The sequence below is a fragment of the Macaca nemestrina genome, chromosome 11 (assembly GCF_043159975.1).
Source record: "Macaca nemestrina isolate mMacNem1 chromosome 11, mMacNem.hap1, whole genome shotgun sequence".
Lineage (NCBI taxonomy): Eukaryota > Metazoa > Chordata > Mammalia > Primates > Cercopithecidae > Macaca > Macaca nemestrina.
This window is the reverse complement of record NC_092135.1, coordinates 125000903-125014852: the sequence shown is the minus strand read 5'-3', so window position 1 is coordinate 125014852 and position 13950 is coordinate 125000903. Positions and strand designations below refer to the sequence as shown.

Below are 13950 nucleotides of genomic sequence, written 5' to 3'. Positions count from 1 at the left end.
GGATGGGCAAGCACTAAAGAATCTAACACTTACTCACTTGAAGTAAACTATCTTGCATGTCTAATGTGTCCTCACTTCCAATTCAGCAGCTCAGAGTAGGGAAGAAAAGGGAAGGAGGCCACCCTGAGTCGGCCATTGAGCTATATAAACCAGACAGGAGTTCTATTAGAAGCCTACTTCACCATCTGTGTACATGTTGTATCGTTGAAATGACTTTAAGGTTATTCTTTAATGGAAAAATACCAAACATTAGTAAACAGTAAACTTCCATCAACACTACAGATTGGTTATTAGTAAAAAGATGGATCGGAGAGTATTCATTTTTAATTCATAGACTCTACTTGTACATTCAATACAAAAGAGCATTGCAAGTTTATAAAGTCATTTTTCTGCCGCCTGCATAGTACTGAATTATTTAAAACTCATTTGAAAAACACACACACACACCTGACAGTTTTTAAAATACTGTTTGACAAGAGCATTTTCAACATCTATAAAAGTATGTGCTAGAAAAGCAGATTCTGTACACACTGTCTTTCATTAGCAAGTCCTAAAGTATTTTTACCTACTTTTGCATCACACTTCACAAAACTGCCTGAAAGAGGAGGAAATGTGACCCTCTGTTTAGAGTTCAAATTACTTGGTATATATCGTGCAGTGAATTTATGCCACCCTTTAAGTAAAATTAACTGGTTTGTCAAAATCTGTTCAATGTCAGTTACACTGAGGAATTCTCCCTCAAAAATTACAGGGTCATAAGCCCTCAACAAACTGACACTATAATTGAACGTTCTCTGGGTAAGAACTCATTGAATGAAATCTACAACTACAGATGCAATTAGAACACATTAGAGAAACTCAAAGGCATTTTAATAATTATATAATAAATACTGACTGGATCATGTCTCAGTGAGGCTTTCTTTTAAAAAGAAAAGCTTTATAATATTAGTCAACAACTTTTAAAAACTCCAAACCAATAGTGACTCTTAAAACAGTCTTAAAATAGAAAAAGTTATCCTCTCCCAAAATATACATCATCCTCAAAGTTGACCTAGCCTCCTCCATATCTGTGGCTACATCTTTTTCAAATCTGTTTTAAGTATTCTTTCTAATTTTCTTAATTAAGCCTGCCACCGACTTGTCTACTTGTTTTTTCAAAGATATAGCTCTTCATTTATTAATTCTATCAATTTTTCCTTTTAGTTTATTAAAATTTGCCTTTATCATGATCAGTTCCATGTTCCTCTATTTATTTGTTCCTTTTCTAGCTCGTTAAAGACGAGTTACTTACTCTTTAAAATTTTTTGGTATATAATAAAAAGCATTTAAAAGTTTGCCAAAGTCCACAGGTTTGATATGTAGTATTCTCAATATTTATGTCTAAAGTCTTTTTTTAAAAAAATTCCCCTTAATTAGGGAGTTAGTTCTCAAGTGATTATGACTATTGTTTTGCCTTTTCTTCATGTTCAGTTTTTAAAGTCATTATTACCTTGTGATGAGAATATGCCCTATACAGTTCTGTATTTTTAGAGAAGATTGAAGTTGCCTTTGTAATCTAAATCTTATCATCTTTGTGTGAGACAAGGCAGGGCCATGTCCTGCACAACACTTGCAGGCGGAGCTTCCACTGTCCTAGTCCAGTTGCTCAGCCGCGTTTTCAAGTCTTCTGCATGCTCCGTTTTCCCTTTTCTTGTTTGAAGCCCACACTCTGCCTTCTAGCTCTGTGCTGAGATTTTGGATCTGACATCTTTCCTTGCTGCCCACTCCAAACTTAGGGACTTGGGTCCCTAACTCAGCTATTTTTACACTTTGCTATTTATCTTTAGCTGGGCCAGACACCCCAAATGCTGGCTTTATTCAACAAATATTTATTGAGTAACTACAACGTACCAAGCACTATTTTAGTCACTGAGGATAAGCAGAGAACAAGACTAACAGAGAATATCCCTGCCCTCTGGAACTTGGAAGAGACAAACAAGGGTGCAAAAATAGGGTGCTATGGTAGTCCCCACTTATCTGCTGTTTCACTTTCCATGGTTTCAGTTACCCATGGTCAACATTGGTCTGAAAATATTAAATGGAAAATTCTATAAATAAACACGTCTTACTTATATCACACGCTGTTCTGAGTATTGTGATGAAATCTCACGCTGTCTTGCTCCATCCCACGTGGGACACAAATCATCCCTTTGTCCGGTGGATCCATGCTGCATACACTACCTGCCCATTTGTCACTCAACAGCCATCTCAGTTATTGGATTAAAAAAACACAGCATATACATTGTTCTGTACTATCCGTGGTGGTTTCTGGCATCCACTGGGAGTCTTCAACAGTATCTCCTGCAGATAGTGGGGGAACTGCTGTATATATGTATGTTTTAAGAACTAAATTTTTCCACTATAAATGATGCATGCTCCCTGTAGAAAATTTGGGGGGGAAGCGTTTAAAGGAAAAGCTTTAATACCAATAATTCCACAACCTTGAGTTAACCACTATTAATATTTGATGTGTTTCTCTCTAGTCCTTTTTGTATGACTACTTTTACTTTGAAAAAAATTGAAACCACTTTATATGTAATACTTTGTATTCTTCTTTCTACCCTTATTTTATCGTGTTTTCTAAGCCAACTAATATAATCTCTGACAATACCATTTTAATGGCTATACAATATTGTATCATGATGTACGACATGATTTATTGAGTCATGTACTACTGGATGTTTAGGGGGTTCCCCATTTTCTGATACATCACAACAATACATATGCTAGTATCAATCTTTTCGTGTATTTCTGGCCATTTATACTTTAGATAGATTCTTAGAAAGGTAATTATTGAATCAAAGGGTATAACTTTTTTACAAATCTTGATACACATGCCCAAATTACTCTCCAGAATGTTTATACCAATGTACAGCCCCAACAAAAGTTGATGTAAATTCCCATTTAACCCAAACCTCAACAGTAACAATTTTAAAATTATTTAATTTTCCATTATTTAACTAATAATGAGCTTTTTGGTTACCCAGTGTTATACAGAAAAGAAAAAAACAAACAAAACTGCTTTTATGTTAGACATTTATTGGCCACTGATAGATTTTTTCTATAAATTGCTTATTGATAGCCTTTGCCAATCTGCCTGTCAGTGTTTTTCTTGCAGTTAGTATTGTTCATCCTAAAGATGTAATTCATTTTTTTCTCACTTATTTCTGATTTTTGCCCTTTATTTTATCAAAAACAGCCTATTATTTTTGTCTTCGTTTAAAATTATGTTCATTGTTTTTATGCTTAGAAATTAAAATTTTCCTCACACATTCTTAGATATTTTTCAGATCTGGCTTATTACACATTCTAAACATCAGCAATTTGTTTTAGAGTCTAGTGAGGCAAAGCTCTAACTTTAGTTTCTTCCAAACGGTTAAAAAATTCTTTAAGCAACATTGTTTAAAAACTCTTATTTTCTCTATTGATTTTTCACATTATCTTTATCACATTTGTGGCCAATTATGTCATAAAAAGATGTGTGTCTTAGAATCAAGAAACTATGGCAATATAAATTACCGAAGTGACATATATTGCTAGAAATAAAACTTGTTATTTATTTGACCCGTGTGTTATAAATGACTACAAAATTAAAATGCTCTCCTCTTGAATTCAGAGGGGAACAATGTCCATTTAAAGAGAGATAAATTAGAATCAAATTATTTTATCTCTCATATAAGCTAATGAGAAGCCAACTTTAAATGGAGGGAACATTTATTCAGGCTGCAGCCTGTTCTCAGCTGGTTATCACAGAATAATTGATGTACTAATGATTTCAACTCATAGCACCAACTGTCTTCATTTTACATAATTTGAACCAAACCTGAATGTAAATGGAAACAGTCCTCATGCCTATTTAACTCCCATGACTTTTAACTAAAACTCACTTAATACTGCAGAAGCAGAAGAGGAAACGGAAATTAGCAAATAAAAAGAACTCTCTCTTTTAAAACATTCCTCCTTATACTGAAATAGGAAGAATTAAATAAACACATTAGAAATCTCCAGAGATGTGATTTATCATCTTATTAGTTGAGAATGAATATTTAATTGTATAACATTTATCTCCAATAGTGTCTTCTAAAAAAATTCCAAACAGGCCAAAGTGCACATTCTAAATATTCCAAAGGGAAATACATTGCTTTAGCGGCTACATGATTTTTGTAACGGAAAAATATTAGTCAGAAAAAAAAATCGAGTCAAAATAATTGCTACATTTGTAATTAACTTCTCATATTAAAAACACCCTTTTCCTGTAAAATACAGTTAACAGAGCTCTTCAATTGAATTACATCCACTTATTGATTATCACCTACTAACCCATGACATAGGCCTTTTCTTTAATTTTTAAAAATTTTACCGTTTTAAAATAACCTCCAGTCATCATTATTTGGGACATCCAACATAGTACTCAAGTCTCGCACCTGTCACCAAGTCACCAAAATTGATCATTAACAAGCCTAGTTAGTTAAGTACAGATTAGGTAGGTGTTACCATCCACACACCCACAATTATATCCCAGCATGATAGCCAATTAGTTTCAACCTGGGTAGTGAACCTTATTCCAGATAACTGTTCAACTAGAAAAACAGCTGCTTCCTTGTTTCTACCTACCGCTCTTCTCTGTTCTTCTGAGCAAGCGAATTGAGTAAAACAGACCCTAAACAAGGTCCGACGAATGTACAGACAGCAGGAGTCCTCCATGGCTAGCCCCCTCTGGTTGGTATAGAAATGTCTCATATCCCTGTGGTTTAATTCCACCTCTGTGTATGATGTGTACATTTTTAAATGGAACCACAGCAGGCCTGTCTAATTACAGAAGACAGTGTGTGTTCATGCACCTAAATTTAAAACTTGCTTAGAAATCACGCCATGTGGCTAATTGAACACTGTTTCTGAAGCACATGAGGGTCAATGAGAGTTAATGTTCACACATGCAGACGCTCAGGAATGATTTTATAACTCTTCATTAGAAATAAATAAAAATAAGTGTCACAGCCAAGAGGAACTCTTATGGACCGAACTGTGTCCTCTCAAAATTAGTATGTTGAAGCTCTAACTCCCAGTGTGATGCTATTTAGAGATGGGGTCTTTGGGAGATATTTAGATTTAGATGAGGTTAGGAGGGTGGGGCCTTCGTGAAGGGATTAGTGCCTTTATAAGAAGGGACATAAGACAGCTTGCTTTCTCACTCTCTCCTTGCCACATGAGGACACAGTGAGAATGCAGCCTAGAAGAGAGGCCTCAACAAGAACCAACCATGATGGCAACCTGACCTCAGACTTCCAGCCTCCAGAAGTGTGAGAAATAAATTCCTGTTGTGTAAGCCACACAGTCTATGGTATTTGTTATGGCAGCCCAAACTGACTAAGACAGGAATCTAAGACACAAGGACTATTACATGATATCCCAGATGGGGTCCTGGGATAGATAAAGGACATTAGGTAAAACTTAGGAAAACCTGAATAAGGTATGGACTTCAGTTAATAATGGTATGTCAATACAGGTTCATTAATTGTAAAAAAAAAAAAAAAAAAAAAAAGTATGCTAATGTTAAAACATTGATAATAGGTAAACTTGGGTGTGGGGTTTGGGGGAGCTTTCTATACATCTTGGCAATTTTTCTGTAAATCTAAATCCACTTTAAAAAACAGAATTTACTTAAAATACATAAGTAAATAATAAAACCTGTATCTTCCATCTCCCACAAAACACAACCCATCATATCATTGCTTTTTCTTTTTTTTTTTTTTTTTGAGACAAAGTCTTACTCTTGTCACCCAGGCTGGAGGGCAATGGCACGATCTCAGCTCACTACAACCTCCACCTCCTGGGTTCAAGCGGTTTTCCTGCCTCAGCCTCCCGAGTAGCTGGGATTACAGGTGCCTGCCACCACACCCAGCTAATTTTTGTATTTTTAGTAGAGACAGGGCTTCATGATGTTGGCCAGGCTGGTCTTGAACTCCTGACCTCAGGCGATCCACCTGCCTCGGCCTCCCAAAGTGCTGGGATTACAGGCGTGAGCCACTGCACCGGGCCCATATCATTTCTTTATTTTCAGTAAAAAACACTTTCTGTTCTTAGCTATGATGTATGATAAATCTGTATCCATTAACGTCAACAAAGAAGAAATTCTCCATAAGCATCATCTATGCTATTACTTATAGAACCTAAAATTGTACTGTGTAGTTAAGGTCTATTACTACATATAATCTAATAAGAAGAACCACTTGGTATTTGTGATCCCCACTCATTGAGACTGAACAATCACAGCTTCTTGAAAATATGTAAAGGACAGAAACAGACAAATCACAGACAAGAAAATAGAATTGACTAAAAAGGAAATGTTAAAAGTGTCCCATTTCACGAATAAAGAACTGTAAGCAACAGCAGTGGAATAATTTTTGTTATTAATACATATCGAACTCCCAAAAAACTTACAGAAAATGTTCAGGCTGGCCAGGATGGGAAAGCCAGCACTTTCATGTGGTGCTGATGACCTATAACCTAGAACAAACATGCAGAAAGCAAGTGACAGTGTGCATAAAGACACATGAAAATAGTTCCAGCACTTCACTTTGTTCTGGGAATCTAATCCAAGGACATACTCAGACCTGGGAGCCAAGACCTACAAATAATGCTGTGACAGACATCCTCATTTATAATCTGAATGATGAGGTAGTAAAATTAGTGTGTAAAATTAGTGAATCAGAAAATAAGCTAAGGAACTACAGGAGAAATCATTATCCAGTCATTAAAAAGGAGGCTTCTCTGTGCTTACAGCATGTTAAATGAAAAAATTGAAAATACAGTTGCATACAAGGGTAGGGGTATGTAAGAGAATAATGCTAATAATTTTCTCTGGGTGGGAGATTGGGCAGTGATATGGTTAGGCTTTGTGTCCCCACCCAAATCCCATCTTGAATTGTAATCCTCATAATCCCCAAGTGTCAAGGGAGAGACCAGGTGGAGGCAATTGAATCATGGGGGTGGTTCCCCCCATGCTGTTCTGTTAGTGAGTGAGTCCTCACGAGATCTGGTGGTTTTATAAGGGGCTCCTCCCCCTTCTCTTGGCACTTCTCCTTCCTGTCACCCTGTGAAGACGGTGCCTTGCTTCCCCTTCATCTTCCACCATGATTGTAAGTTTCCTGAGGCCTCCCCAGCCACGTGGAACTGTGAGCCAATCAAACCTCTTTCCTTTATGAATTATCCAGTCTTGAGCAGTTCTTTACAGCAGTATGAAAATGAACTAATACAGGCAATTTGGTTTCTTCATCATATATTTGTATGTCTGCAACTTTTCTACAAGGAATATGTTGTTCTTTCAATCAGAGGTTCAGAAATAAAGTTACCTTTTCACTTAGCCACTACTTTCTTTTCAGCTTATTTATGTATTTCAACCAGTATTTAAAAGAAGTTGTTGTACTAAAATCTCTTTGAAAAGAATACCTAAAGAAAACTCAGTAGTCAGATGAAACTGTCTTTTCTGTTCTCAACGTGTCCCCAGTTGTGCTCTAAGTTCTTCCCACGGTGGGTCAGGGAATGGGAAGATCATTGTCCAGCTGTTCAGGACAGGGCCGGGGCTTCTCTCTCTCCCCACAGAATTGGACTTCAGAGGCAGAGATGATTAATACACCTCCGTTCTCTCAAAGAGTTCCAATTGTAGTGGGAGGGAAAGTCCCTTGCCTCAAAATTTCTCCTTCTCATCTCATAAAATCTAACTCAAGGGAATCATTGTTTTGGGTTAAATATTGCTCTCACCTTGAGTTCTGCTCAACTGTAAGCCCTGCTGGGAGGCAGGACAAATTAATTCTTTCATATGACTCAAATAACTTTCCTTTATTGGAGTCTGTAAAGAGGAAAGGGAGGAACTACACATAAGCAAACATTCAAGAAATGCAGAAGAAAAAATTCCCCTACTTCACCAATCTGCTTGGGACAGTCCTGGAATGTTGACTGAAACTGAACTCTAGCAAGCTAGGAAAACATGTTTCCATGAAATGAAACAGGGTATCATTCTATATACACTTGTCATCCAAGCTTATTAGAAAAATCCAACAATCCAAGTAGATACAAAGACAAAAGATGCAATCCTATAATATAAACAGAAAACCATGCTTCAGAAAATGCTCATCCTTAACAAACAAATGTGTGTTTATACACACATGGACATGCACACACAGGCCAATCTGTGCTCAACTTGACCAAAATAACACAACAAATTGACACAACTTCTTGAAAAATAACCTAAACCTTCCTTCAGAAACCTAAATCTGAGACAGCTGCCCTTCTCCCCTCTCGAAGAGCTGCCACAGACACGAACCCAACTCTGAGAAGACGAAAATTCCTTCTGGAGTCCTCATCCATCAGGTTATTTTTGATGAAGGAGGTTTCTCTTCCAAGAATGATTAATTTGGGTATTGCTGAATTTATATGTTTGTCACTTGCTTATTTATATGAACTCCCAATGTATCTTTGACCCTATATCCACTGGTTTTTTTCTACTAAGCTGTCAGAAATACTTTTACATTTCAAACAATTTAGAAAGGAATGTTATACTTTTATTTGGGAAAGTGTATTAAATTTTATACCTCATTTTCTCCTTTGCTCTAGATAACCCTTTTTGCATTTTTAAAGGGTTTTATTAATAACTTTGTTTATAACTAGACAACTGTTATTAGCATTTCTGGCTCAGGTGAAGTCTAAATCCGTGAGCACACATTTCTGTATATGGACAACTATCTTGAGAGCTGGCACACTCATTAGTAAGCCTCGTGAACAAACAGTACTTGTTCTAACAAAAGACAATAAATTAGCAGAAATCTATGATCATGGCCTGTTCTTCTCATTGCCACCAGAGTCCTGGCAATCTAATTCCCTCTTCCACTGAAGGCAATAAATGATGCTCATCCCACACACATATTTAAATCTAGCTTAAGCAACTAGTAGATGGTTTAAAGCAGCATGTCTCAAAATTTGTGTACTGTGTTCCACATAAAAACTTACTTTAGACTTCACCCGGCACATATACAAACATAGCTGAAATCAGAGGTCCTTGAAATAATACCCTTTCTATATGTAACACTAATATTTCTACGTCTGTTTCTTTTCTTGAATGCCAGTTGTGACACACTATATTGATTTCACATCCTAACAAACCCAAAAGTGCTTTTCTTTTTCCACAAGCATCTTTCTTTGCTATATAGCTGAAGTGCTTTATGTGTATTTCACATTTCATCACCCAGTGTATTAAAAAGATGTGGACTAATCTTGGTGTTTAATAAAATTTGGAATTTTACCACTTTGCCAAAGATATTCCTAAAAACTTGTTCTAACACTTGTTCTAACAAGTTCTAACTGTGAGTTAGAACCCACAGTTGAAAACCATTGATATAAAACTCCGTTACTTGATGGGTGATGTTGTTAGGACTCACAGTAGCACAGCAGCTCAGACTCTTTCACTCTCTTCTCTTCACTCTGCTCTCCCTGACTCCTCAACCCTGTCCTTTGCACACTTTTCATTCTACTTTTCCTATATTCATTCAACTCATGGTTGCCATTATCACTTCTACAGAACAAGTCTCCCCAAATCTAGTGGGACCAAAGAAACGTTTTCTTGGACTCACAGATTCTGTGGGTCAGGAATTCAAAAGGAGCACACGGGGTGGTCGGTCTCTGCTCCATGATGTCAGCAGCCTCAGCAGAGAAAACTGGAGGTAAGTTGGGGGCTCTATCAAAGGCCACACACTCACATGTCTGGCTTTGATGCCACTGATGGCTGGGCCTCTTCCTCACAGCCTGGTGACATCAGGAAAGCTGCAGGCTTTTGATATGGGCTCCAGAAACAAGCGTTTCAGCTCACAAGGCAAGAAACTTCTTGTTTCAGAAGCAATGTGATACTTAACACTGGATTCTATTGGTTACAGCAAGACACAAATCCACCCAACTAGCAGACAGGTGAACTGGACTCCACCTCTTAATGGCTGAGTGGGAAAGTGTGAAAAGAACATGGGGGACTGAAGCTATTGTTACAGTTATCTTCTAAATTGCCAGTAGCCATTCTTCTTTATACAAAGAGTTAACAGTTCAAGTCCACAGTTTTTAACTAGCAACTTCAGTGATTATATATAATTTTACATACTCTACTGCTTCCCTCTCCCTCCCATCCCTAACCGCATGAAGCTCCCTTGGAAGCTCCCAGGTTGCAAATAACCATCTTTCCTTTCATACAAGCTAAGCAGTCCTCCCGTGACTAGAGAGGTAGCGTCAGAGTTTAAAGCAGCAATTCTCAAAATGTGCTCTATGAATCACGAGAAGCCCTTAAGACCCTTCCAGAGGTTCACAAAGTCAAAACTATTTTCACAGCAACATTAAGACATGATCTGCCCTTTAAAAAAAAAAAATTGTTGACATTTACATTAATGGCACAAAAGCAAGGAGACAGCTGCTGATGCCTTAGCATGAGTCAAGTGAATCAAAGCAGTGGCCCCAAACAATACCAATAGTCATTGTACTCGTCACAGACACATATTCATGGTTTTTAGGAATATCTTTGACAAAGTGGTAAAATTCCTAATTTTATTAAACACCAAGATTAGTCCACATCTTTTTCATACACTGTGTGATGAAATGTGAAATACATATAAAGCACTTCAGCTGTATAGCAAAGAAAGATGCTTGTGGAAAAAGAAAAGCACTCATGGGTTTGTTTGAGCTGTGAGATGAACGAGCCATTGTTTTCACGGGCCCTCCCCACTTTCCCCTGCCATATTTACTTAAAAGAAAAACTAATGAACTATGGTTTTAAAAAAACGGAAAATGGCTCACATTTTCTAAAAAACAAAGCAAGACTTTAAGGAAAACAACGAATGAATTTGTTGTCAATGATAAGATCTGAGCATTGAAGTGAAAATTAGAATTTTGGAAAACTTCTATCTGGCACTGTAAGCTTGACAACTTCCCAATACTTAAAGAGTTTTCTGATGAGATCAGTAGTGACATAAACAAATGTGATATTTTGATATTGTATAATTAAGTCAATATTTACAAAGTCTACATCATTTGTAGACTTTTTCCAAATAATCACTATTTCCAAATAATCAATGCATAATACTAGAAAATCATATATTGGGAAAAGATCTATTCAAACTTCAAGACAGATCAACAGATTTTAATGTTACAGAACGTGGTCAGGTTCACTGATATGGTTTCAGGTTCCACCTTGGAACTAACCTTCAAGAAACTACCACATGCCAACTTTTGATGTAGTGCGAAGAGGAATACCCACGATTATCTGAAAAAGCTGCTAAAATAATCCCTCTTACCCTTCCCAAGTACATACCTGTGTGAGGCCAAACTGACACTCAACCAAAATGATATAGCTCTAGGAGTTAACACAGAAGCAAATATGGAAAACAGATTTTTTTTTTTTTTTTTTTACTAAGCCAAACATTAAAAGTTTTGCAAAAATATTGTCATTCATCTCATTTTGTTTGAAAACTATCTTAATTTTTCATAAACGTATTTATGTGAACACATATTGTGCTTACTACTGATATTTAAAATGAATTATTGATAAATTATATTATGAATGTTAATGAATTATGATATTAATTTTTTTAATTCTTAGTTTTAATTTCCAATATGGTAAATATTAATAGATACAATCCATATAAACCAAAACTCTTTGGGGTCCTCAACAATTTTCAAGACTCTAAACAGGTTTTATGACCAAAAGTTTGAGAACCACTAGTTCAGAGTATGAATTTAGGGGCCTGATTGCAGAAACTTAAATACTGGCTATCCAATGGACTAGCTGATATTTAAGTAGTTACAATAAGTTAACTTCCTGTGCTTCAGTTTCTTCATCTCTTAAGTGGTAGAAATGATAATCTCTTCTTCACAAAGTAGGTGTAAGAATGATATGAGATAATAGATGTAAAGAGCTTAAATGGTTTTTGGCATGTAGGAAGTTCCCAACACACCAGTCATTCCTATTACGGTCCATGAACTGTCACTGGGCCTTGGAAACCCCTCTCCTGTGAGGCTGCTCTTTTCAATTCTCTCAGTCACTGCACTAGTTCTAGACTTCAGTGTCTTCTCTTGTCTATGTCAACAGTGTCAATGGACACCTGCCACCAATTCTGCAAATCTTTATACTATTCCTGGCCTCCTGTCCTAAACCACGTATTAATTCATGGCTTTTCCTTCTCAGAAACCAAAGCCGTGCGTGTCCATTCCGACTACAAGCACGGTCTAAATTTATTAACCTGCCATCCAAAGCCCTCTATGATTTAGTCTGTTCTCTATGGTTTTGCTTCTTCCCAACTTGGAGTTTATAAAATGTACCATGAAGAACATTTGCTCTGTAGATTGCTTCATGCTAGTGCTAAAACAAAACAGTGCTATCGTCAAGCAAATTTGGGAAACTAATTGGCAAATCCGATTTCCATCTTGCAGTCTTTTCAGAATCCTTCCCATGTTCATGTGCACTGTGCCTTTGCAGGAACACAGAACATCACATGAGCTGAAGTTTACTGACCAGGAAGCCCTGTTTCAGGATACATCTCAAGGAACTAGTGGTCAACAGAACACATCTGAAGGAACACCACTAGCTTTATGTCCCAGCATTTGTGGATAGATTGCGATTTCATAAATTTGCCATGCTTCCTAGTATTTGTTCTTTTTCTTCCCCTTTCAAAGAGCAGTCTGTCTCATCATCTGCCCTACTATTTCCAAACACTCAATATACATACCCCTCTCCTCTGCAAAGCCTCCTAATTTCTCAAATCAGAGTTACTTTCCTTTTCTGTTCCTCTACTTTTATTGAACTAACATTCCCACCTTCTGTTTTGGTTTGGTGGGTAGTTAGTGTTTCTTCTGCTAAACTGTGAAGTCTCTATGGGTAGGGAAGTAGTGTATTGATTGAGGTCAACATTTAACGAGGATCTCAAAAGCACGGGCACATGAGGGAATAAACATTCTTTTTTACTAAAGATTTAATTCAACATTGTTCAAGATTGCTACCTCCTTACATTTGAGTGACATACCAAGTTCTAAAACAATGAGATATCACTCCACCTTATAATGGAAAGAATAAAGTTAAAATACCTGAGAGAGGTCATAAAACAATCTAGCAAGCCATTTCAAGCCAAACAGCAACCATGAAACAACTGATGCTCTTTAACTTATGTCCATTCAACAACAAATATTTACTAAGTGCCTCGTCTGGGTCAGGCAGATGGTTAAGACACAAAGGTAAATTAGAAACAGTCCCTAAAGAAGCTCATAGCCTAGAAAGAAAGTGAAAAACACAGAAAAATTATGATGGAGGAAGTGCTTATGGTAGATAAATCTACAAACACTATAGAAGCAAAGACAAAGAAGTAATTAACACTGCCTGGAGGAATCAGGGAAAGTAGCACACAATAGATACTGTATGATTTGGGTTTTGAATAACCAGGAATTCACAAGGAGAGAATAAAAGGCATGCCAGGGAGAGGGAAGAGAGGCACGCACACACACAGGCCGAGACACATGTGATTGGCATTTTGAGTTTGAATTTCCACCGCTTCCTATTTTTTGTTTATGCTGTAGTAGGTTGAATAATGGTTCCCCAAAAGACATCTACATCTAACTGATGAATGTAACCATATATGGCAAGGATTTAGCAAGTGTGATTAAGTTAAGGATCTTGAGGTGCAGAGATCATCCGGGATTACCAGGGTGACTCCTAAATGCCATCACACGTGTCCTGATGAGAAAGAGACAGGGATATTTGACACAGATACAAAAGGAGAAGCCCACGTGACCTTGGACACAGAGATGGAGCGATGCAGCCCCAAGCCAAGGAATGCCAGCAGCCACCAGGAGCTGGAAGGAGTAAGGAATAGTTTCTCCCCTACGAACTGC

General features: G+C 37.1%; 1 protein-coding gene across 17 annotated transcripts in view; it reads right to left on the bottom strand.

Annotated features, from left to right (window-relative positions):
- Positions 1-13950, bottom strand: part of LOC105473986 (rhomboid domain containing 1) — a 182587-nt gene that overhangs the window by 128657 nt on the left and 39980 nt on the right. The gene's annotated exons all lie outside the window — the stretch shown is intronic.